The sequence below is a fragment of the Podarcis cretensis genome (assembly GCF_951804945.1).
Source record: "Podarcis cretensis genome assembly, chromosome: 7".
Taxonomy (NCBI): domain Eukaryota; kingdom Metazoa; phylum Chordata; class Lepidosauria; order Squamata; family Lacertidae; genus Podarcis; species Podarcis cretensis.
Genome location: NC_137176.1, coordinates 55,211,483 through 55,234,046, shown reverse-complemented (window position 1 = coordinate 55,234,046; position 22,564 = coordinate 55,211,483).

Genomic DNA, 22,564 nt, shown 5'->3' with positions numbered 1-22,564 from the left:
ACCCCGGAAGGTGGCGCATCACGCTGCAGCACGAGCAAGGCCCTCGTGTCAGCCCTGTCCTTGCCAGTGGCTGCAGCCATCTCAGTGCAGTGGGGGGGGCGGTGGAGGCCGAGGCAGGCAGGCAGGCAGGGGCAGCCGGTGACTACGCACTGCCGGCCTCCGGGGCGGGGAGACGGGCGGATGGACAGGGAGAGGCCCGGGATGCCCCGGCGGCACGCTCACAGGCGGGCAAGGAGGCTACAAGTGGGAGATGGGGCGCATGGGGTCCAGGGCGTGTGGGGCACCTCTCTCCTCCGCAATCCCCTCCCGACCCCGGGAGAGCCGGGTTTAGGACCCTGGCAGGCCGGATCCGGCCCGCAGATGTAGTTTGAGGACCCCGTCTTAGCCTGTTTCCACACTGTCAACTTAAAACACAGTTGGATATTTGTTTCTTTCAGTCGGGGTTGATTTGAAGCTGGTTTATGGGGGAAAAAATCAACACACAGTATTTCATAAGAAGGAATGGGATAGATATGGATGGTAGCTAATGTCAAGTGTACACTACTGTCCAAAGTAGTTAACTCTACACCTGGAAGTATAAAAGCAGAATATTGTTTTCCTTTTGGTTTCCCTCTCTTTCAGTTCTAAATTGTATTCTGCCTACTGACTTGCTCATTCTATACGACCAGAGATAGGGTTCATTATATAGTCTTTTGTGCATTATGTTCACCACTCAGCTTTCCCTCTCCGTAACTTGTTGAGACCGCAAAAAACCTATGCATTTTATGTAATGCTGCACAAAGTTCTGCTCAGGCAATAGGACTTCTTCTCCCCACCAGGTGCCCCAGAATCTGCCCCAGAGGGTTCCTCCAACCCCCTCCCCCAGTGGAAGACCCAATAAGCACTGTACGCTCTTAAGCCTCAGTAAAACTATTACTGAAGAACTTCTGATGTTGTGTGATTTATTGCAACTCTGCACGTGAATGCGACTCCATGCTATTCTGCTATTTTTACCCATGCCCTGCTGTGCTGTTTTCAGGCATGGAACCAGGGGGCGGCTGTTTTTTGTCACTAGCCCTGTCAGCCCTTGCCATTCTAAGAGAATGAGGGAGGTATTCATAGTGAGTTCAGGCACCTCTTTTTCTGGAAAAATAGCACTGAGCATAGTGAAATATAACTCAATAGCATTTCTGCAGTTTTCCTCACATAGCTGGAGGTAACAACCATGCAGGAAAACTAATACGTACCAAGGACCTAGACAGCATAATGATGATACTAAAACACTCACTTGCTGGATCATCACCTTGTCGTGGTGAGTAGGCTTGCACATTTCTAGGACCCTCTCCAAATATCAATGAAGCTTAAATTGTCTGCTATCTGAAAAAAGGCATTGGGTATCGCTTTTTCTTATAGTCTTATCCCATTCCAGGGAAGCTACACTATTCATATCTCCCATCAATATGATATTTCAATTCATATTTTCCAATAGAATTTCTTCAAGGCCGATTTTTTCTCATTTTGTGCATATACACCTACTGTATTAGCAATATTTTTTGAGTTATCAATATTCTTCCTTGTTCCTCTTTGGATCCAGTTCAGGTTTTATATACATTACCACGCCTCTCTTCTTTGTTGCATCAAAGGCTACAAAGTCCTTTCCGAATATTTTTATTAATCAAAATCCTTCTATGTTTCTTCACAATGTGTGTTTCTTGAAAGCAAATCACATCCAAATTTAATTTTTTAACCACGTTCAATTTTGTTTCTTTCAGTTTTATTATTAAGTCCATTTACATTCATTTTGTTTTTTGTTTATTTGTCTCTTGTCTCAACCTCTGTTGGTTCTTCTTCCTGTCCTGCTTCCAAACCAAATGCCCTTTCTCCTGCTAATTCTTTTTCATATTTTCTCCAGAATTAGTCTGCTTCAGTGGGATCCCAACACCTTTGTTTTCTTCCTTTATGTGTAAAAGATTGTGCATCAGGCTATAGCCAACAATAAGGGATTTTGTTATATTTCAGTGTATCTGCCAAATATTTGAAATTTACTCTTTTCTTTAACAACCTCATCAGGATTTATTTCAAGATTATTATTTTCTGCTTGACGATCTGGAGATTTTTCTGGTAGTGAATCTGTATTATTCTGTTCTGAATTCTCTTTGCTAAAAAAAACCAAACAGTCACTCAGCAGTTTTTTTTTGGGGGGGGGGTTTTGCTTTAGCCTATCTAGATTTCTCATGAAAAATTTTGTCCACTGCCACACTAACCGTTTCTTCTTCCAATTCAATCATGTTAGCAATTTTATTATTTTTTCACTTAATTCCACAATCACATCTTCTGAAACACCTCTGAGACAAAGAATCAGATCTTTTTGATTTAATTCCAAAGCAGAGGTCTGAGTTTGTGTCAATTGAGAGTGGGGAGAGTTGAGCTCAACCTCTCAGACACCTTTCAGTTCTAAGCAACTGGATAAAATCAGAGGGCAATGGAAGGGCAAGAGGGGAAATGTGGGAGTTTGGCATCCTTCTTGCTATGGGAGGGGCAAAACTTGTATTGGCCATGATTTTATCAGCAAAGGAAAAAAAAGGAAAGGGAAAAAAATCTCTTTCCCCCTCCTTCCTCCCCTCTCTCCCTTCTTCCTTCCTCTCCTTCCCCTCCTCCTTTTAAAGGTTCAAAATAAAAAATATTTTTTCCAGTTATTATTTAAAATAAGTAAATCATTTTAAATAATTACACTGATATTTTAAACTTTAATTCTCAATTTCTATATGAAAAGAGAGAGGGGGAAAGAAAAATAAGTAAAGTAAGAAAAGAAAAACTTACTTTTCCAATACTTGTAATTTTATCAGAATGTCCTTTCTTTTGGTAAAATGTTCATTTAAAAAATGAAAAACAAAGTAGAAAAACCTGTTATCATTTTTCCAGCCACACTGCGCTACTATGTTTCTGTCCTTGTTCTCTTACTCTGCTTTCCCACATTGTGCTTCCCCCTTATCTGTTATTTTGATTTCTTATTTCCTGTTTTCCCTCGTTCAGTACAAATTATTCACAAGATTTCACAGGATATAAGAAAAGAAAAAAATTAATTAAACAAAATAAGAAAAACCTTTAATGCCAACTTTTTTCTTTTTTAACTCACACAAAGGTCTCCTTTTCTATTCCCAAAAACCATATCACTTAACAGTGTGTATCTTTCTACAGCCTCTTCAAAAGGCCCTCGTATTATCCACTTGCATATAGCCATAAAAAATAACACACACACACACACACACACACACACACACACACACACACACAAAGTTTAGAGTCTTTCAAACCAAGTCTCCTTTCCCCCTTTGTATTGTTCAAAGAAGTCCATGCCTTCTTTGCCTCAGTCTTCTCTGATAAAGAAAACAATGCCCGACCTGAAGAATTTGGAGCAAATGATTCAGCAGAGGAAACACAGCCCAGAATAACTAAGGAGATAGTACAAGAATACTTGGCTAGTTTAGATGTATTCAAGTCTCCAGGGCCAGATGAACTGCATCCAAGAGTATTAAAAGAACTGGCAGATGTGATCTCAGAACCACTGGCAGTCATCTTTGAGAATTCCGGGAGAACAGGTGAAGTCCTGGCAGACTGGAGGAGGGCAAATGTTGTCCCTATTTTCAAAAAGGGGAAAAGAGAGGACCCAAATAATTACCGCCCAGTCAGTCTGACATCAATACCAGGGAAGATTCTGGAGCAGATCATTAAGCAAACAGTCTGTGAGCACCTAGAAAGGAATACTGTGATTACCAATAGTCAGCATGGATTTCTGAAAAATAAGTCATGTCAGACTAACCTGATCTCGTTTTTTGACAGAATTACAAGCCTGGTAGATGAAGGGAACGCAGTGGATGTAGCCTACCTTGATTTCAGCAAGGCATTTGAAAAGGTGCCCCATGATATTCTTGTAAAGAAGCTGGTAAAATGCAGACTTGACTAGGCTACCTGTCAGGGAACTGACATCGGAGCCAGAAGTGGAGGCAGGGCTCCCAAGTGATGCCGGAGAAGGGCCAAGCAGGGAGAGAGGGAACTCATCGGCTGGGGAAGGAAATCAGCGTAACACCAGGGATAAAGGGGGGTGGTTGGGGGAATCGGAGAGGGGTCTCCAGGACTCTTCGCTGGAGACCAGCGGGGAGAGCACAGGTCCTCCTCTGCCCACACCCACCCTGCGCAGAAGACTTCTGCACAGGGAAAGTAGGCGTAGACTTGGCGTCAAAGAGCTTTTGTGCTGGAAGAAGTTTAAGAAACGCCCACTGACGGATTCTGCTAGCGACTGAACAGCCACGAAGTGAAGGGCTGTCCAGTCAGGAAAGGGTTAACCAGGCTACCTAGCCAGGTGTGGTGGCACTTACGCACGAGCAACCCCCATACATTCATTACACTACCACTCAGTGGATTTGCAACTGGCTGACTGACCGAACCCAAAGGGTGCTTATCAATGGTTCCTCTTCATCCTGGAGAAGAGTGACTAGTGGGGTGCCACAGGGTTCTGTCTTGGGCCCAGTCTTATTCAACATCTTTATCAATGACTTGGACGATGGACTCAAGGGCATCCTGATCAAATTTGCTGATGACACCAAACTGGGAGGGGTGGCTAACACCCCAGAGGACAGGATCACACTTCAAAACGACCTTGACAGTTTAGAGAACTGGGCCAAAACAAACAAGATGAATTTTAACAGGGAGAAATGTAAAGTATTGCACTTGGGCAAAAAAATTGAGAGGCACAAATACAAGATGGGTGACACCTGGCTTGAGAGCAGTACATGTGAAAAGGATCTAGGAGTCTTGGTTGACCACAAACTTGACATGAGCCAACAGTGTGACGTGGCAGCTAAAAAAGCCAATGCAATTCTGGGCTGCATCAATAGGAGTATAGCATCTAGATCAAGGGAAGTAATAGTGCCACTGTATTCTGCTCTGGTCAGACCTCACCTGGAGTACTGTGTTCAGTTCTGGGCACCACAGTTCAAGAAGGACACTGACAAACTGGAACGTGTCCAGAGGAGGGCAACCAAAATGGTCAAAGGCCTGGAAACAATGCCTTATGAGGAACGGCTAAGGGAGCTGGGCATGTTTAGCCTGGAGAAGAGGAGGTTAAGGGGTGATATGATAACCATGTTCAAATATATAAAAGGATGTCACATAGAGGAGGGAGAAAGGTTGTTTTCTGCTGCTCCAGAGAAGCGGACACGGAGCAATGGTTCCAAACTACAAGAAAGAAGATTCCACCTAAACATTAGGAAGAACTTCCTGACAGTAAGAGCTGTTCGACAGTGGAATTTGCTGCCAAGGGGTGTGGTGGAGTCTCCTTCTTTGGAGGTCTTTAAGCAGAGGCTTGAGAACCATATGTCAGGAGTGCTCTGATGGTGTTTCCTGTTTGGCAGGCGGTTGGACTCGAAGGCCCTTGTGGTCTCTTCCAACTCTATGATTCTATGATTCATATTGTCAGGGAACTGCCATCGGGGCCAGAGGGAGAGGGAATGCTCCAGAGGGATTACGGAGAGTGTCCCAGGAGGGAGAGAAGCAGCCCATCTTTTGGGGAAGGAAATCAGCGTAGCACCAGTGGAGAAGGGGGGCAGATGGGGGAATCAGCGAGGTGGCTCCATGACTCCTCACCGGAGACCAGCGGGGAGAGCACGGGTCCTCCGTTGCCCACACCCTCCCTGCGCAGAAGGCTTCCGCGCAGGGAGAGTAGGTGGAGACTAGGCGTCAAAGATCTTCTTGGCTGGAAGAAGTTCGAGAAATGCCCACTGACGGATTCTGCCAGCGACTGAGACAGCCACGGGTGAGTGGCTGTCCGGACAGAATAGGGTTCACCCAGGTAACTCAGCCAGGTGTGGCGACGACTTACGCACGAGCAACCTCTAGAACCATTACAGCAATCCGTCAGTCCCTTACGTTGCTTGTGCGCAGCCCCAGAGAGGCAGCATGATGAGCCGAACAGGGACAGCCGGAGAGACGGAGCAACCAGCTACAATGCAGAGTCTGGTAGAGAGGAACTGAGACTTGGAACAGCATGTAGCTGTCCTGACGGCATGGCTGGACGAAAGACGGGCTCAGGATGCACAGGTCAGACCCACCCCCATCGCAAGGAAGGTACCGGGGCTGGTACACAAGTTTGGTGGGAAGCCCCAGGACTACAATGCTTTCCGAACGGAAGTACAGTACGCTTTGGAACTGCAGAATGATGACTTTGCTGATGACGGGGAGAGGGTGGCTTACATTGTGGGGCATCTGCAGGATGGGGCGCGCAAATGGATCAGGCCCCTAATGGCGACGCAAAATGATGCCTTGAAGGACCTTAAGAAATTCTTCCAGGCAATGGATGCGACTCGGCGGGAACTGATGGGGTGCAGGCAGGGGAGCCAGTCCGTCAGAGACTACTGGTCGCATTTTGCGATGCTCATCCACCGGCTCGGGTGGGATCTGGACTCTGAACCGATACAAATGTTGTTTGAGGAGCATCTGTCCCCAGCAGTGAAAGACGAGTTGTCCCGCGTGCCCCGCCCACGGTCGATGGATGAGCTCCCCAAGGCTGTGCTTGCTATTGGCGTACGCCAGGAAGCGTGGGCTCAGGAGAAGCGCAAAGGGACAGGGAAACGTTGCCATGACTACTGCATTCCTGAGAGACCGAGACAGCCTTCCCAGGCGGTGGAGCCAATGGAAATTGATGGCGCGCGCGAGAGAGGTTTCAAACTCCAGTGAAGGTCGCAAAAGGGAGGGAAAGGAGTGGAAAACTACCAAGAAGTGTTTCCTCTGTCAACGACCAGGACATTTTGCTAAGGTCTGCCCTCAAAGAAAAGCCTGGCAAGGGATTGTGGGGGCTGCTGGCTGTGAGGAGAAGGGGGAGGAAGGGCAGGCGCAGGGAAATGACAACGCCTGGCTGCCAACCAGCAGGGGCAGCAGCCAGGCCAGCAACCAATAGAAGGGCCCCAGCCTGACCCTCCCAAGGCAGCTATAGCCATAGAAGTGGTGCTAGAACTCCCAAATGGGCACCCTGTCAAAGTTAAGGGGCTGCTGGATTCGGGCAGCTTGTGTAATTTCTTCAGCAGGGACTTCGCTCTGGAGCACCAACTCCACCTGCTGCCTCTAGATTTTCCTTTGCATGTGACCACCATCGATGGCAGGGAACTTCTGGGGGGGGAAGTGACACACCAGACCCCACCAATGCGAATGAGGGTGTCCAGGCACACGGAGACCATTGCCTTTCACGTGGCCACACTGGCAGGACCCCCAATAATACTGGGGATGAGCTTGTGAGGATAACCTGAGCTTACAGGGTTAAAACAGCTCAGAGTGTACGCACTGCCCACTGTTGGGAGGGGGGAGATTCTACGTCATGTCCGAGAGTCTCCAGTCTTTGTTCTTTTTCTCTACTTTCGCTTTTGAGGAGAGAGGACGTGTTTTCACGATGCTGTTCGCTGTGATAGATAATGGATAGTCTGCTGTAAATAAACTGCTTCTAGCTGCTAATATCCTGAGTGGACTTTATTTTAGCACACTGAAGAAAGCTCTGAAGAAGTTTTTGCAGCTTTCTCTTGCTGCTGCGTAAACTCTGCATTTTTTTGCTCAGAGCCTTTGGAATGTGGCCTTTGAAGTCCAGCAGAGCTGCGCAGCCGAAGTGGGCTGGACTCCAGGTCTTATCTGAGCAATAAATCATCTAAGAGGTTATGGACGGTAATTGCAATTAGAGGAAGCTGCTTTGATGTCCGGTGGAGAGCCTGTTTGGAATGCTGTGTGCTTACAAAGGCTGTAAAAAGTGAGACGCTGCTGTTTTTGCTGCCGGAAGAAAAAGACCAGCTCTGCCTGGGAGAAAGCAGGGAGGCTGGCTGCAAGCTGTGTGCTGCAAAGGGACGCCAGAAGCCTATCCTCGGAGCCGGTTTAGTACGCGTGAGTACTCCACAGCCCCAAGGGGGGACCGGGGGAGGAGATGGCAGAACTCCAGGAGAGTTTCAGCGTCCCCTTTGATGAGAGATTAAATCAGCAAAATTGGGAGGTCTGGTCAAGAAGAGTAAGGGGGTGGTTTTTGGCCACTGGGCTCTGGAGCATAGCCCAGAAGGAGCCGGCCCCACCCATGCCACTTGCTTCTGAAGATGAGGCTGCTTTGCTGGAGGATAGACAGCAGAGAATGCAAAGGGAGCTCTGCATGTTGAAAGCCAGCGTAGATGTTTCGCTGTTGCCCCACTTGGAGGGCGTTGAGTCGGCTCAGGCCGCTTGGCAGTTGCTGAGGAGTCTGTGTGCAAGCTCAGCAAGAGACCAGGGCCTTAAGAAAGCCGAGAACAGAGAGGAAGCGGAGAGCCCAGAGGGGGCTGCTGGCCATGTTCCTGAAGTTACAGCTGGGAGTAGCTGCTTTGTCTCCGAGGGGCCGTGTGATGTTGAGGCCTACAACCAGAGTGCTGGGGAGCGTGCAGGCCCAGGCTGTGCACCCAAAGGTGTGGGTGCTGGGAACAAAGGAATGGCTGAAGAGGGAGCTGTGAGAGCTGTTGCTACGCGTCGCCGCTGTTATCGCTGTGGCTCCCCCTCCCATCTGGTGAGAGACTATCCAGTCGAGGCACAGGAACAGCCGAAGGCCGTCTCCCGTAGCAACCAGATAAAGAGCTCTTCTTCAAAGCGTGGGAAAGGCAAGCCGAAGGCAGCTGGCAGAGACACTGAATGTAAACATTTGGCAGCCTCTATGGCTGCTGTCAAGAGTTGTCAACAGGATGCTGTGCTGACTTTTGTGGTAGACTCAGGAGCGTCTCATCACTTAGTGCCATCTGCAGGATTCCTGGAGAACTGCACCTCTGTAACTTCTGGGAAGACTGTGTGTTTAGCAGATGGGACTAAACACCCACTCACGCAGACTGGCTCACTGTTTTGTTCTTTCTTACAGGATTCAATCCAGGCTTTTGTTGTTCCAGGACTGTCTTGCGCGTTGCTGTCTGTCAGCGCCCTTCTTGCTGAAAACTACAAAGTGTGTTTTGAAAACAATAAGTGTTCTATTTCTAAGAATGGACAGCACCTAGTCAGTGTTGAATGTAAAGACAGGTTGTTTGTGATAAATGCTTCTTTTGCAGGTACAGGTGACACGGAGGTGGCTCAAGCACAGTGTGCCAACGTTCCAGTTCATGATGCGTGTGCTCACTTATGGCACCGACGCATGGCTCATGTGTCCTGGGGGTCAGTGAAGAAGATCCCAGAGTGTACGCAAGGGTGCAAAATGAAACCTTGTGCTAAGTTTCTAGATTGCAGAGCGTGCAAGTCTGCAAAGGTAAAAACGTGCACATACCCAAGGTCTGAAAGGGTGACCACTAGGGCTTTTCAATTAATTCATGCAGATTTGTCAGGTCCCATGTCTGTGACCAGTATGGGCGGAGCCAAATATGCGCTGGTTCTGATTGATGACCATACTCGGAACTCTTGGACCTTCACGATCCAACACAAAAGTGAGGCTGCACCGCTAATCAAAGATTGGATTGCGGCTGTGGAACTGCAGTTTTCCACACGGGTGCAAAGCTTTCAGAGCGATCGCGGTGGGGAGTTCACCGGGTCTGCACTGCAAAGTTTCTTCCGCAAAAAGGGGATTCAACACAGATTGACCTCTCCGCACTCTCCCCAACAGAATGGGATTGCGGAAAGACGGAACAGGACTCTAGGGGAGATGTCCGCAGCTCTTTTGTTTGATGCCGGGCTCCCACAGCGTTTTTGGGGGGAGGCTTGGCGAACGGCCAACTTTGTTCTGAACAGGTCGTTCAATTCAGTGGTAGGTGACACCCCGTACTTCTTGTTGCACGGAAAGCAACCGAAACTGCATTACTTTTGTGTTTTTGGTTGTGAGGCGTGGGTCCTCATACCAAAGGCCAAACGCAAGAAAGGTGAACCCAGGTCCCAAAGGATGATTTTCTGTGGGTATGAGCCAGGGACCAAGGGGTGGAGGTTTGCTTATCCGTCAGGGGATCAGTCCAGGATTCTGCTCAGCAACAGTGCTGAATTCTGTGAGCAGAGTGGTTGGGCTAGGATACATGGGAACCCTGACATCCTGTCAGAGAGTCTGTTTGACTCTGCCGATGAAGGTGAGGAAGAGGTTGAACCTGCAGCCGAGGCTCAGAGTTCAGACCCAGTGCAGGCAGAGGGGAGAACTTCTCCCAAGGCTGTGAAGATTGAGCAACGCAGTGCTCCATCTTCCCCCACAGGTTCGGCTGAGAAGTCCAGAAGGCACAGTAAGTCAGAGGGGGAGCTCTCTAATGCCAAGGACGTTCTGGCTGGCCCCAGTGGGTCAGAGGGGGTTCCTGAAGTGGTGCTGCGCCGTTCTGCTCGGACGACCAAGGGGAAGCCTCCTGAAAGGTTTGCTGTCACTAGCGTGTGGGTCGGAATGGCACAGTGTGAACCCGAGAGTTTTGAAGATGTTCAGAAACTGCCTCAGGAAGAAGCCAGGAAATGGCATGAGGCGATGCAGAAGGAGATGAACTCAATGGAGTCTTTAGGTGTGTTCTCCCTCACGAAGTTGCCGATGGGTGAAAAAGCCGTGGGTAGCCGCTGGGTTTACCGTCTTAAGCCTACAGCGACAGGAGAACTGCAGTATAAGGCCAGATTAGTGGCGAGAGGATTCACGCAGCGCAGGGGGTTGCATTACACGGAAACGTATGCTCCCACCTGTAGGAGTGAATCTCTACGTTTCCTTTTGGCCATAGCTGCACAAAGAGGTTTGCTGGTGCATCATTTTGATGTGGACGTTGCTTACTTGAACTCAGACCTCCAGGAGGATTTGTACATGCTTCCTCCTCCAGGGTTTGAGGGAAATGAGCGAGGTACTGTGTGGAAACTTCACAAGTCAATTTACGGCCTGAAACAGTCGGCCAGGAATTGGAACTTGTGCCTAAATGAAGCTTTGGAGAAGCTAGGTTTCAGGAAGAGTCTTGCTGACAGTTGCTTGTTCCTTAGAGGATCAGGAGACTTACAGGAACTGGTGTTATTTTTTGTTGATGACATCATCCATATTGGAAAGACAGACAGACAGGTGCAGAAGTTTGCCAAAGAGCTTGGGAAGCGGTTTCAGCTCAAGAACCTGGGTGCAGTAAAGATCTACCTAGGCGTGCAGATAGCGAGAACTGAGGATGGTAGCTTCTTGCTCAGTCAGAAAGGCAAGATTGAACAGTTGCTTGAGAAGTTCAGAATGTCCAATTGTGCAGGAGTTCGGACACCCATGGAGACGAACTTTGTGAAAGATAGCCAGCAAGCAGAAAGTGCCGAGTTTGAGAATGCTGAGCTCTTTCAGTCAGCTCTAGGTAGTCTGTTGTATCTGTCCCAATGGAGCAGACCAGACATTGCCTTTGCTACCAATCTGCTAAGTAGGGAAGCGTCAAAGCCCAGTGTGAGTGCTTGGCACGGTATCAAGCGGGTACTGCGCTACCTGCAGCATACCAAAGACTTCTGTCTTAAGCTGCCAGCTGAAGGCGAGGCGAAGCTCACATGCTATGCGGACAGTGACTGGGCAAATTCGCAGGACCGCAAGTCTGTATCTGGGTTGGTGGTAAAGTTTGGGAAGTCACTAGTTGGGTGGAAGTCCCGGAAGCAAAGTCTCATTGCGCTGTCTTCTACTGAGGCTGAATTCAGTGCACTGTCAGATTTGTGCCGGGAACTAGAGTTCTATAGATGCTTGGTGCAAGAGATCTATGGAGATTGTAGCTTGCCCATCACGGTTTGGGAAGACAATCAACCTTGTTTGAAATTGGCTGAATCTGCGCAATTTAAGGCCAGAACCAAGCATCTGGACATACGTTTCCAAAATGTGTGTCAGAGTGTTCAGTCAGGTTTGATTTGGCTGAAGTATTGTGCCAGTCACAGTAACCTGGCCGATGGATTCACCAAACCTTTAAGCTTCCAGCGTCATGGGGAGTTTTGTGGTGGTTTGGAGTTGGGGGTAAGTTCTGTACTTACTCCCCCCACAGTGGTGCAGCGCGAGAGGGGGTGTGAGGATAACCTGAGCTTACAGGGTTAAAACAGCTCAGAGTGTACGCACTGCCCACTGTTGGGAGGGGGGAGATTCTACGTCATGTCCGAGAGTCTCCAGTCTTTGTTCTTTTTCTCTACTTTCGCTTTTGAGGAGAGAGGACGTGTTTTCACGATGCTGTTCGCTGTGATAGATAATGGATAGTCTGCTGTAAATAAACTGCTTCTAGCTGCTAATATCCTGAGTGGACTTTATTTTAGCACACTGAAGAAAGCTCTGAAGAAGTTTTTGCAGCTTTCTCTTGCTGCTGCGTAAACTCTGCATTTTTTTGCTCAGAGCCTTTGGAATGTGGCCTTTGAAGTCCAGCAGAGCTGCGCAGCCGAAGTGGGCTGGACTCCAGGTCTTATCTGAGCAATAAATCATCTAAGAGAGCTGGCTGGCACTGCATGATCCAGTAGTGTCATAGCATCAGCGGTCAGTCACCTTTGGGTCAGCTTACTGCTTAGAGCACTGTCTGGGAGGGGAGAACCCAAGAATGATGGTGGCCAGGGTGGCTGGGCTGACCGCGGAACAAAGAGGGGAGGTGCCACCACAATATGCTGACCTGAAAGAAGTCTTCAGCGAGAAGGAGGCAGATAGACTACCCCCCCCACAGGCCCTTTGATTGCCAAATCAACTTACTCCCAGGGGCTCAGTTGCCGGTGGGTAAGCTGTATGCCATGTCCGACCGAGAGATGCAGGAGTTGCGGCAATTTATTGACAAGAACCTGAAGCGGGGGTTCATAAGGGAATCAAAGGCGGTGGGGGGCAGTCCGGTGTTCTTTGTGGACAAAAAAGAGACTAATCAGCCCAGATTAATCGTGGATTACCGGGCGTTAAATCTGGTGTCAGAACCTGTGACCTTCCCAATGCCCAGGATTGATGACATTTTAACACGGGTGAGGCCGGGGAAAATTTTTACCAAGCTGGACCTCAGGGGAGCGTACAATTTGATTAGTATAAGGGAGGGGGACGAATGGAAAACTACCATGTTCACCCCCCTAGGGGCTTTTGAGTACTTAGTCATGCCATTTGGATTACAATCGGGCTCCGCCTGCTTTCAAGCATTCATGCACCACGTGTTGGGACCCCTGCTGTACAAGAATTGCGTAGCCTTTTTGGATGACGTCTTAATCTATTCGGACAATGAGAAGCAACACGTCAGAGACGTCAGGGAAGTACTACAGAGACTGCAGAAGCACCAGATGTGGGTCAAGCTGGAAAAATGCCAATTTCATGCCAGAGAGGTCGAGTTTCTGGGGTACAAGTTGTCAGACAAGGGCCTAGCTATGGACCCAAGCAAGGTGAAGGCAGTGCTGGAATGGAAGGCCTCCAAAACCCGGAAGGATGTGCAGAGGTTCTTAGGATTCAGCAACTTCTACAGGAAGTTCATAAAGAACTTCGCTCACTTGACAGCGCCCATCACAGATTGTCTGAGTAGCAAAAAGTAGTTTGCGTGGACAGAAAGTGCCCAGCAATCCTTTGAAAGACTGAAGAAGGCGTTTGCTTCGGAGGAGCAGCTCCTGCACGTTGATCTGGAGAAGCCCATGAGACTGGAGATGGACATGTCCGATTGAGCCGTTGGAGCGGTCCTTTTGCAGCCAGGGGCCAAGCTGAGCTGGAGGCTGTGTGCCTTTTTCTCAAGGAAGCTGAGCAAATTGGAGCAAAACTATACCGTGTATGACCGTGAACTGCTTGCGATCTATGCGGCTTTTCGGCAATGAAGACATCTGTTGATAGGGGCGCGGCACAAGATCCAGGTTTGTACTGACCACAAGATCTTGGAATACTGGTGGACTGCACGAGTACTCCACCAGAGACAGATTCGATGGGCTCAGGAGTTCTCCAAGTTTTCCTTCGAGATGCGATATGTGCCGGGAGAGGAAAATGTAAGAGCAGATGCTCTCTCCAGGAAGCCGGAGTACATGGAAGGAGAGGGACCACCGGAGGTCTGACACGTGTTTCCCGAGGACCGATTGGTGTGGGGGGGGAGCCTTGGTTGGGAATCGAGAACTGGCCGGGCTTACTAGAGACGACGCGTTCGCTCAAGCGAAAATCAGGGAACTCCGGGATGGAAGGGAAGACCATGGAGGGTTTGAGGAAAAAGAAGGGCTACTGTATTATAAGGGGGCACTGCATGTACCAGGGGGGACCTTGAGGGGGAAGTTACTCAAACAACTCCACGCCAACCCAACAGCTGGGCACTTTGGACAGCACAAGACCATGCTGCTCGTCACCCAGCAGTTCTGGTGGCCAAAGGTGAGGGAAGACGTACAGGAATATGTACGGGGGTGCGACCGATGCCAGAGGGCAAAGGGGGAGAGGGCTGCCCCCGCAGGGTTATTGGAACCCTTACCTACACCGGGGAGACCCTGGGAGGTGGTGTCCATCGATTTTATGACAGATTTGCCCAAGTCAAGGGGGAAGACAGCAGTCATGGTAGTGGTCGATCTACTGACCAAAATGTGCCATTTCATAGCTTGCTCACATGCGGTGACGGCAGAGGAGACAGCCAGGTTGTTTGTGGATCACATCTTCAGGCTGCATGGGGCTACCTCGAGGGTCATCTCGGATCGCGGGAAACAATTTACTTCCCAGTTCTGGAGGAAGCTCATGAGCTTGCTACAGGTCGAGGTGGGCTTCTCGTTGGCGAGACACCCGGAGACCAACGGACAAGCAGAAGGAGCGAACAGTATACTCCAGCAATACCTACGCTGCTACGTCAGCGAGAGAAAGAACGATTGGGTAGAGAAACTAGCGTTGGTTGAATTTGCATACAATAACGCTGAACATGTGTCCACGGGAATGAGCCCGTTCATGGCCAGTTATGGGTGTCACCCCAGGGCCTTCCCAGGGAGGTGGGAGGAAGGATGGAGTGTAACCGCGGCAGAGCAGTTTGTAGAAGAAATGGAGGCCTTGCACCAGCAACTCAAGATGAACTTGGAGCGGGCCAAGGAAGTTTACAAGAGGCAGGCGGACAAGCACTGTTGGGAGGGGGAGGCCATACGGGTGGGAGACCGGGTGTGGTTGTCAACCCAAGGGTTACCCCTAAAGGGAGGGTGCAAAAAGTTGCAGCCAAGGCGGCTGGGGCCTTTAGAAGTAACACAGCAGGTGAACCCTGTGGCATTCAAGCTCAAGTTGCCTGACAGCATGAAGATACATCCGGTGTTCCACCGGTCCCTACTTTCACCGTACAGGGAGGGGCGGGAATTTCCGGGGCAGGAGGGAGGAGTCACCACCCACCTGCAGGTAGAGGAGAGGGAACACCGCAACCAAGCCACGGAAATACTCGATTCAAGGTGGCGAGGTCGCCAGGTGGAGTACTTGGTAGCTTGGGAGGGAGAACCCAGGTCAGAAAACACATGGGTCCCAGCTGAATCGATCAATGACGGCTATCTGGTGGGAGAATTCCACAGTTTGTTCCCAGATAAGCCAAAACCACTAGCGAGATTCTGGGAGGAAGAATTTGGAACCACAGACGACAAAGAGGACTTTGTGGGTTTTCCTGCCTCCGAAGAGGAGGGAGGGGAGGTGTCAGAGGGAGAAGAATCAGACTGGGAGGTCCACCCCACGGGAAGAGATCGGAGCGGGTGGGAAGTTGGTTTTGAATCCTCAGAGGATGGTGACAGCTCCTTCAGGGGATTCCCTGCATCGTCGGCCGAGGAAAGAGACGAGGTTGAATCGGAAAATCGCGCCGGGGGTGGAGGGGGTCCTGGGGGGGGGGAGGTGGATGTCAGGGAACTGCCATCAGAGCCAGAGAGAGGGGGAGGGCTCCAGAGGGATTACGGAGAGTGTCCCAGGAGGGAGAGAAGCAGCCCATCTTTTGGGGAAGGAAATCAGCGTAGCACCAGTGGAGAAGGTGGGCAGATGGGGGAATCAGCGAGGTGGATCCATGACTCCTCGCCGGAGACCAGCGGGGAGAGCACGGGTCCTCCGCTGCCCACACCCTCCCTGCGCAGAAGGCTTCCGCGCAGGGAGAGTAGGTGGAGACTAGGCGTCAAAGAGCTTCTTGGCTGGAAGAAGTTCAAGAAACACCCACTGATGGATTCTGCCAGCGACTGAGACAGCCACGGGTGAGTGGCTGTCCAGACAGAATAGGGTTCACTCAGGCAACCCAGCCAGGTGTGGCGACGACTTACGCACGAGCAACCCCTAGAACCATTACACATATAAAAAAAGAAAAGAAAATTACATTGCCTCCAGACTATGTTTAGTGTCCGTCAGACCCAAATAATATAAAAATAAAGAAAATAACTATCCATTTTGATGTTTTTTTTAAATGCCAGAGCCTTTCCAGATCTTATTTTAACATTTTAAAACCAAATTAAATCCAAGTAAACAGTGTCTGTCTCCTTTAGTTCATAAAAAGGAATAAAGGAAATAAAAAACAATCCTTAAGGTATTAAAAACAGCAACCCACAAAGTCCACGTTGCAATTTCTTCTCTTTCCCTCCCCAATATTTCAAGTTCTTTGCAGTTTGGCTCGCTTGCTGGAAAATATTTATAAAGCATAAAAGTTATGCATCCAGTACTTAAGCAAATCACAGTTTTAGCTCAGTTCATAGACTGGAATGCTTCTAAAAAAACTATTAGCAGTATTATTTTCCGTTCTTGTATCAGTCCCAGCAGATTTTTTCCATGTAGTTCAATACCTGAGTTTGGAGAGAGGGGTGGATGGATCTCCTCTTTACCACCCTAGTGTGGATCCAATTATTTTATTTTTGATAATTTAAATGTCTTTACATTGTCAAATTTCTTTTATTTTGAAGGAGTCATTGGCGGCTCTTGAGGCAGTTTGCTGTGGGTCTTGATGGTGCTGTGTGTCTGTGCTCAATCTTGGAGCTCCCATGGCTCCCTGCAAAGCTTTGGGAGCTTCCAGAGAACATCCTTTGACACTGCTGGATATATTTGTTGAAAGTGTGTGTTGGTAATAACAAGGTTGTGCACTGCACATAGAGTCAAAAGAAAGATTCTGTTCTGGTTGCTGTTGCCAACTCCTTCTTTCCCAATAGTCCCAGGCCACAGATTGAAATCTTGCCCAACTCTTGCATTAAAATCACCCAGGAGGATAATATTATCCTCCTTAGGGGTCTCTGATAGGATGATATCCAGCAGATAGTAAAATATATTTTTAATGTCCTCATCAACATCTCGTGTTGGTGCATAAGCACTTAGAGTAGTAGCCTGTTGGTTTTTGGTGAGTTTTATTCAAAGAGTGGAAAGTCGTTCATTAATGCTGGTAGGGACTTTTGACAAGAGCTTCACAAGATTGTTTTTGATAGCAAAGCCTACTCCATGTATTCAATGTTCGTGTTCAGGAAGTGAGTGTTTTAGTATCATCATTATGCTGTCCAAGTCCTGAGACTCAATGAGCATACACAAGAGCTTCTGCAGAAAGATTTGTGTTACAGGGCTCAGATCTTGGAACAGCCTTTTATAAACATAAAAGAAGTGTCACTGTTTTGATACAGAAGATTTGTAGACATTACTCTTTCAGATATAGCATTATTTCAAGGTTCAATTAAACACTTGCCTTCCTGTTACACTCTTTGATTCTGGTGCTACCAGTGTAAGTCTCCAAAAGGGGAATTCTGGGAGTTTTGCAGGATAGGACAAGAAGGCACTTAGGCTCTTCAGCATGTACACCAAGGGCTGAGCTAATGAGCTAATGACCCTTCACAATAATTAATGTACAATCCAGCACAATTCTGTGTATCTTAACTTGGCTTTAATTACATAATAATGAAAAGTTTTCTATTACAGATGCATGATCATAAACATTACACTGTTTGGACATACACTATATGGACTAAACAAAATAAAAAAATTCCTTCCAGTAGCACCTTAAAGACCAACTAAGTTAGTTCTTGGTATGAGCTTTTGTGTGCATGCACACTTCTTCAGATACACTGAAACAGAAGTCACCAGACCCTTCTATATAGTGAGAAGGTGGGGAGGGGTATTACTCAGAAGGGTGGTGGGGTTGGGTGATTGGCAGATAGCTGTGATGAGCCTGTTGACGACTCTTAACGACTGCAATAGGTCTTACAGGAAAAAGCAAGGGGTGAGAAGGTGAAAAATGGCTTTGTCATGTATAATGAGATAAGAATCCAATGTCTTTGTTCAGACCAGGTCTCTCCATGGTTTTAAGTTTGGTAATAAGTTGCAATTCAGCAGCTTCTCTTTCCAGTCTATTTCTGAAATTCCTTTGTAATAGAACAGCTACTTTGAGATCTTGTATAGAATGTCCTGGGAGATTGAAGTGTTCTCCTACTGGTTTCTCTGTCTTGTGATTCCTGATGTCAGATTTATGTCCGTTTATTCTTTGGCGTAAGGTTTGGCCTGTTTGTCCAATATAGAGAGCTGAAGGACACTGTTGGCATTTGATGGCATACACAATGTTAGACGATGAACAATTAAATAGTCCCGAGGTGGTATGTGTGATGTTGTTGGGGCCAGTAATGGTGTTGTCCGGGTGTATGTGGCAGCAAAGTTGGCATCTGGGTTTATTGCAGGCTCTGGTGCCAGTGTCCGTGTTAAGTCTGGTTGTAGTATTATTGTGGGTTAGGAGTTGTTTAAGACTGGGTGGCTGTCTGTGGGCAATGAAAGGTCTTCCTCCCAGAGCTTGAGAAAGAGAACTGTCATTGTCCAGGAGAGGTTGTAGATCTCTGATGATGCGTTGTACTGTTTTAACTTGGGAGCTGTATGTGATGACATTCCCCCAAGGCTCTCAAAAGACAAGGGCTGCAACTACGCAGGCCTAAGCGTTATATGCTCATTTCCATGACGTACCTCCCATTTCTGAAGACTGGATGTAAGAAAAGATTTATTTTGCTCTGATAAACTTGAAGCCCCATGTTTCGAAAACATGGAGCTAAGATACTCGCGTATTAAATGGTCCAGCAAATTGAATGATGAAATATCGGAAAGACTTCACTCAGATACTTTTCTTCTTAGAAAGGAGAACCTCGTTAATTCCCCAACTCCTGAGGCTAGATTAGACATGTTCCGGGAACTGATTTCGTCCCTACAACCTTATCTGACCAACAAAAAAACTCCATGGCAATCTCTACACTCTAATAAATCCAAACCCTGGTTTGACCAAGAATGCATGGCTATGAAACGCCTCCTGCTGGATAAGTACAGGAACTATAGAGCAGCAAACTTACCTTCGCTTCCATTAGACTGGTTTGAGTTAAAACGCAGTTATAAAGCTTTGATTAACAAGAAAAAGCTCCAGGCACAAAGGGAGGAATGGCAGTGCCTAGTGGAGGCCTCCCGAAGGAAAGATTCTGCCACGTTTTGGAAAACAATTGCAAAAGGCTGGAGAGACTCCCCGATTGAAATCGAATACTCTATACCTGCTGGAGCATGGGAGGCCTTTTGTGGATTTTAAATCGGCCTTTGATCTAATACCAAGGGACAGACTCTGGGAAAAGCTTGGCGCTACAAACATAGATAAACGCTTATTACGCCTTATCCATGGTCTATACGAAAACACCAGGGTGAGGGTAAGATGCGATCGGTCAGGCCATCTAACTAAAGAAATTCAAACGCACTATGGGGTTAAACAAGGATGTGTCCTCGCACCAACGCTATTTAATTTTTATATCAACTCTCTAGCAGTAAATATGGCGAAAGAAAATGCCCACCCTCCCAAACTGGCAGGTATGCCCCTCCCAGTGCTTCTGTATGCGGACGACACAGTCCTACTCTCCTTTTCCTGCGTTGGCTTGAGGAAGCTTTTGAGATCACTTGCTGATTATTGTCAAGCAGAACAACTATCAATAAATTACAGCAAATCTAAAATTATGGTGTTTTCAAAAAAAAGAAGGAAACACAAATGGAGAATTAATGGTCAACCTATTGACCAGGTAGCAACTTTCAAATACCTGGCAATAACTTTTCAGGAAAGGGTCTCGTGGCACCAACAGATGAAAAACGCCATTGCCAACGCAGGAAGGGCCAATAAAGCCCTTACAAGATTTTTTCACGGGAAAGGGGGTAAATACGTTCTGGCGGCCTCCCAGGTTTTTGCTGCAAAAATACTCCCACAACTCACTTATGGATCCCAGGTTTGTAGTTTTAAAAATTTTGCGCCTATGGAGGCATTTCAAGCAAAATTCTATCGGTGTTTATTGGGGATCCCTCCCTGTGTATCTAATATAGCTGTCCGCTTAGAAGTTGGACAACTACCCGTTAACGCGCATTTGTGGATTCTAAAGATACACTACTGGTTAAAACTTATTTTTCCCCGGCCGGTTTGGCTCCCTTAACACTCTTAGACACCTTTCATTCTACCTGGAAAGCTTCCCTGTTTGAAAAGATAAGAAGCTTGGGATTCTCCCCACAGATCTTGATAGCGGCAGAATATGAGAGAGCCAGAAGTCAAGTGCTCCAGCGCATTAGGGACATAGAGCTGCAATGTCATATGGGCAAAATGGATAAACACGCCACAATTAGAGACTTTGGGAGAGGGTTCTCACCCGCAAATTATCTGGCTGATTTACAAATACCTAAGTACAGACACTCCTTTACCCTGGCCAGATTTAATGTTCTGCCCTCTGCCCTGCTGTTAGGCAGATATGAGGGCAAACCATATGAGTCACGTGTTTGCCCATGTGGCTCATCGGAAGTGGAAACAAGTTTGCATGTATTGCTGCACTATAGTTATTACGAGGATCTACGCCTGACCTTTATTGCCCCAGTTCTACAAAAGCTTAAAAATGAACCAGAACTCCAATGTATGAGAGCCTTGGTAGAAGATAAGGTTCCTGAAATCACGATCAATGTTGCTAAATTCTGTGTAGCCGCTATTAGGCGCAGGAAACAAGAGCTTTCCAATGTCAACATGCAGGCAAAGGCAAATACTTAATTTTATTCATGCTGTCTAATTTTAAATTGTTGTTATGGCCTAATCTGTATTGAAATTGTCCTTTGTTTTCTCCGGTGTTATGTTTCGATGACTAGCTGTACGAGTTAATCTGGTCTGTGACCGTTTAATAAAATTTGATTTGATTTGATTTGATTTGATTTGATTTGATTTGATTTGATTTGTATGTGATGACTAGAGGTGTTCTGTTATTTTCTTTTTTGGGTGTGTCTTGCAGCAAGTTCTCTCTGGGTATCAGTCTGGCTCTGTTGATCTGTTGTCTAACTTCATCTGCTGGGTATTTTAGTTCTATATGGACTAGTCAGCTTTGTAATGTTTATCAAATCGTTCTGAAAGAGCTCTTAATATATTTCCTGGCCTTTTTTGGTGTTTATCCCGAAGATTTTCAATTGCAGTCTTTGTCTGTTGAAAGAAGAACAAAGGAATATTGTGTTATATCAATATATTGCAAAATGGATATTCACAGTTATTCATATCTGTGAGGAAAAAGCTAAAGGGATCAGAAACAGTAGAATAAAGAATCCAATTTTTTTCCAGTTACAGATGCGCAATATGAAAGTCCTTGTCCCTCAATCCTCAAGAGTGACTTTTTCAGCATGGAGGGTTGGGCAAGAGCAGCCAGGGCCAGGAAACCCCACTAGGAAACTGTTCATCTCTCTGTGAATCCAGCCCACTGTCTTTATGTTTTTTTTACCAAGAGCACTGTATGAGAATGGCAGAGATACAACCAAACATAAGTGCCTTGGGCTGCTTTGTACGTATCAGTTTTCCTGCATGGTTCTTACCTCCAGCTATGTGAGGAAAACGGCAGAAATGCTATTGAGTTATATTTCACTATGCTCAGTGCTATTTTTCCAGAAAAAGAGATGCCTGAACTCACTATGAACACCTCCCTCGTTTTCTTAGAATGGCAATGGCTGACAGGACTAGTGAGAAAAAACAGTCACCCCCTGGGTCCTTGCCTGACAAGAGCGCAGCAGGGCATGGGTAAAAATAGCAGAGTAGAATGGAGTCGCATTCACTTGCAGAATTGCAGTAAATCACACAAACATCAGAAGTTCTTCAGTAATAGTTTTTGTTATGTACTAAGCTTGGATCCTAGTGTAATAGGCAAGTAGAATCCTAGAATGCAACAACTGATTGGCTTGCAGGAGAAGACCAATCAGGCTCCAGGAGGAAGTTAATCAGCCTATTAAGCTGGTAGGATCGTGGAATGCAACAACGGATCGGCCTGCAGGAAAAGACCAATCAGGCTCCAGGAGGGAAGCACAATCAGCCAATCAGATGGGACTCATTGTGTAAATAATGTATATAAAATCCTGAGGTTGGGGGCGCGCGCAATTAAATCACTGTTTTACAAGCTGCAATAAAGAGCATGAAATCACTACAGATCTCTGAGTATATTTCTGTTTTACCGAGGCTTAAGAGCGCACAGTGCTTACTGGGTCCCCCACCGGGGAGGGGGCTTGGAGGAAACCTCTGGGGCAGATTCTGGGGCATATGGTGGGCAGAAGAAGTCCTATTGCATGAGCAGATCTTTGTGCAGCACTACATAAAAAGCATAGGTTTTTCATGGTCTCAACAATTTACGGAGAGGGAAGCTGACTGATGAACATAATGCACAAAAGTCTATATAATAAATAAACCCTATCTCCCGTCATACAGAAGGAGCAAGTCAGTAGGCAGAATACAATTTA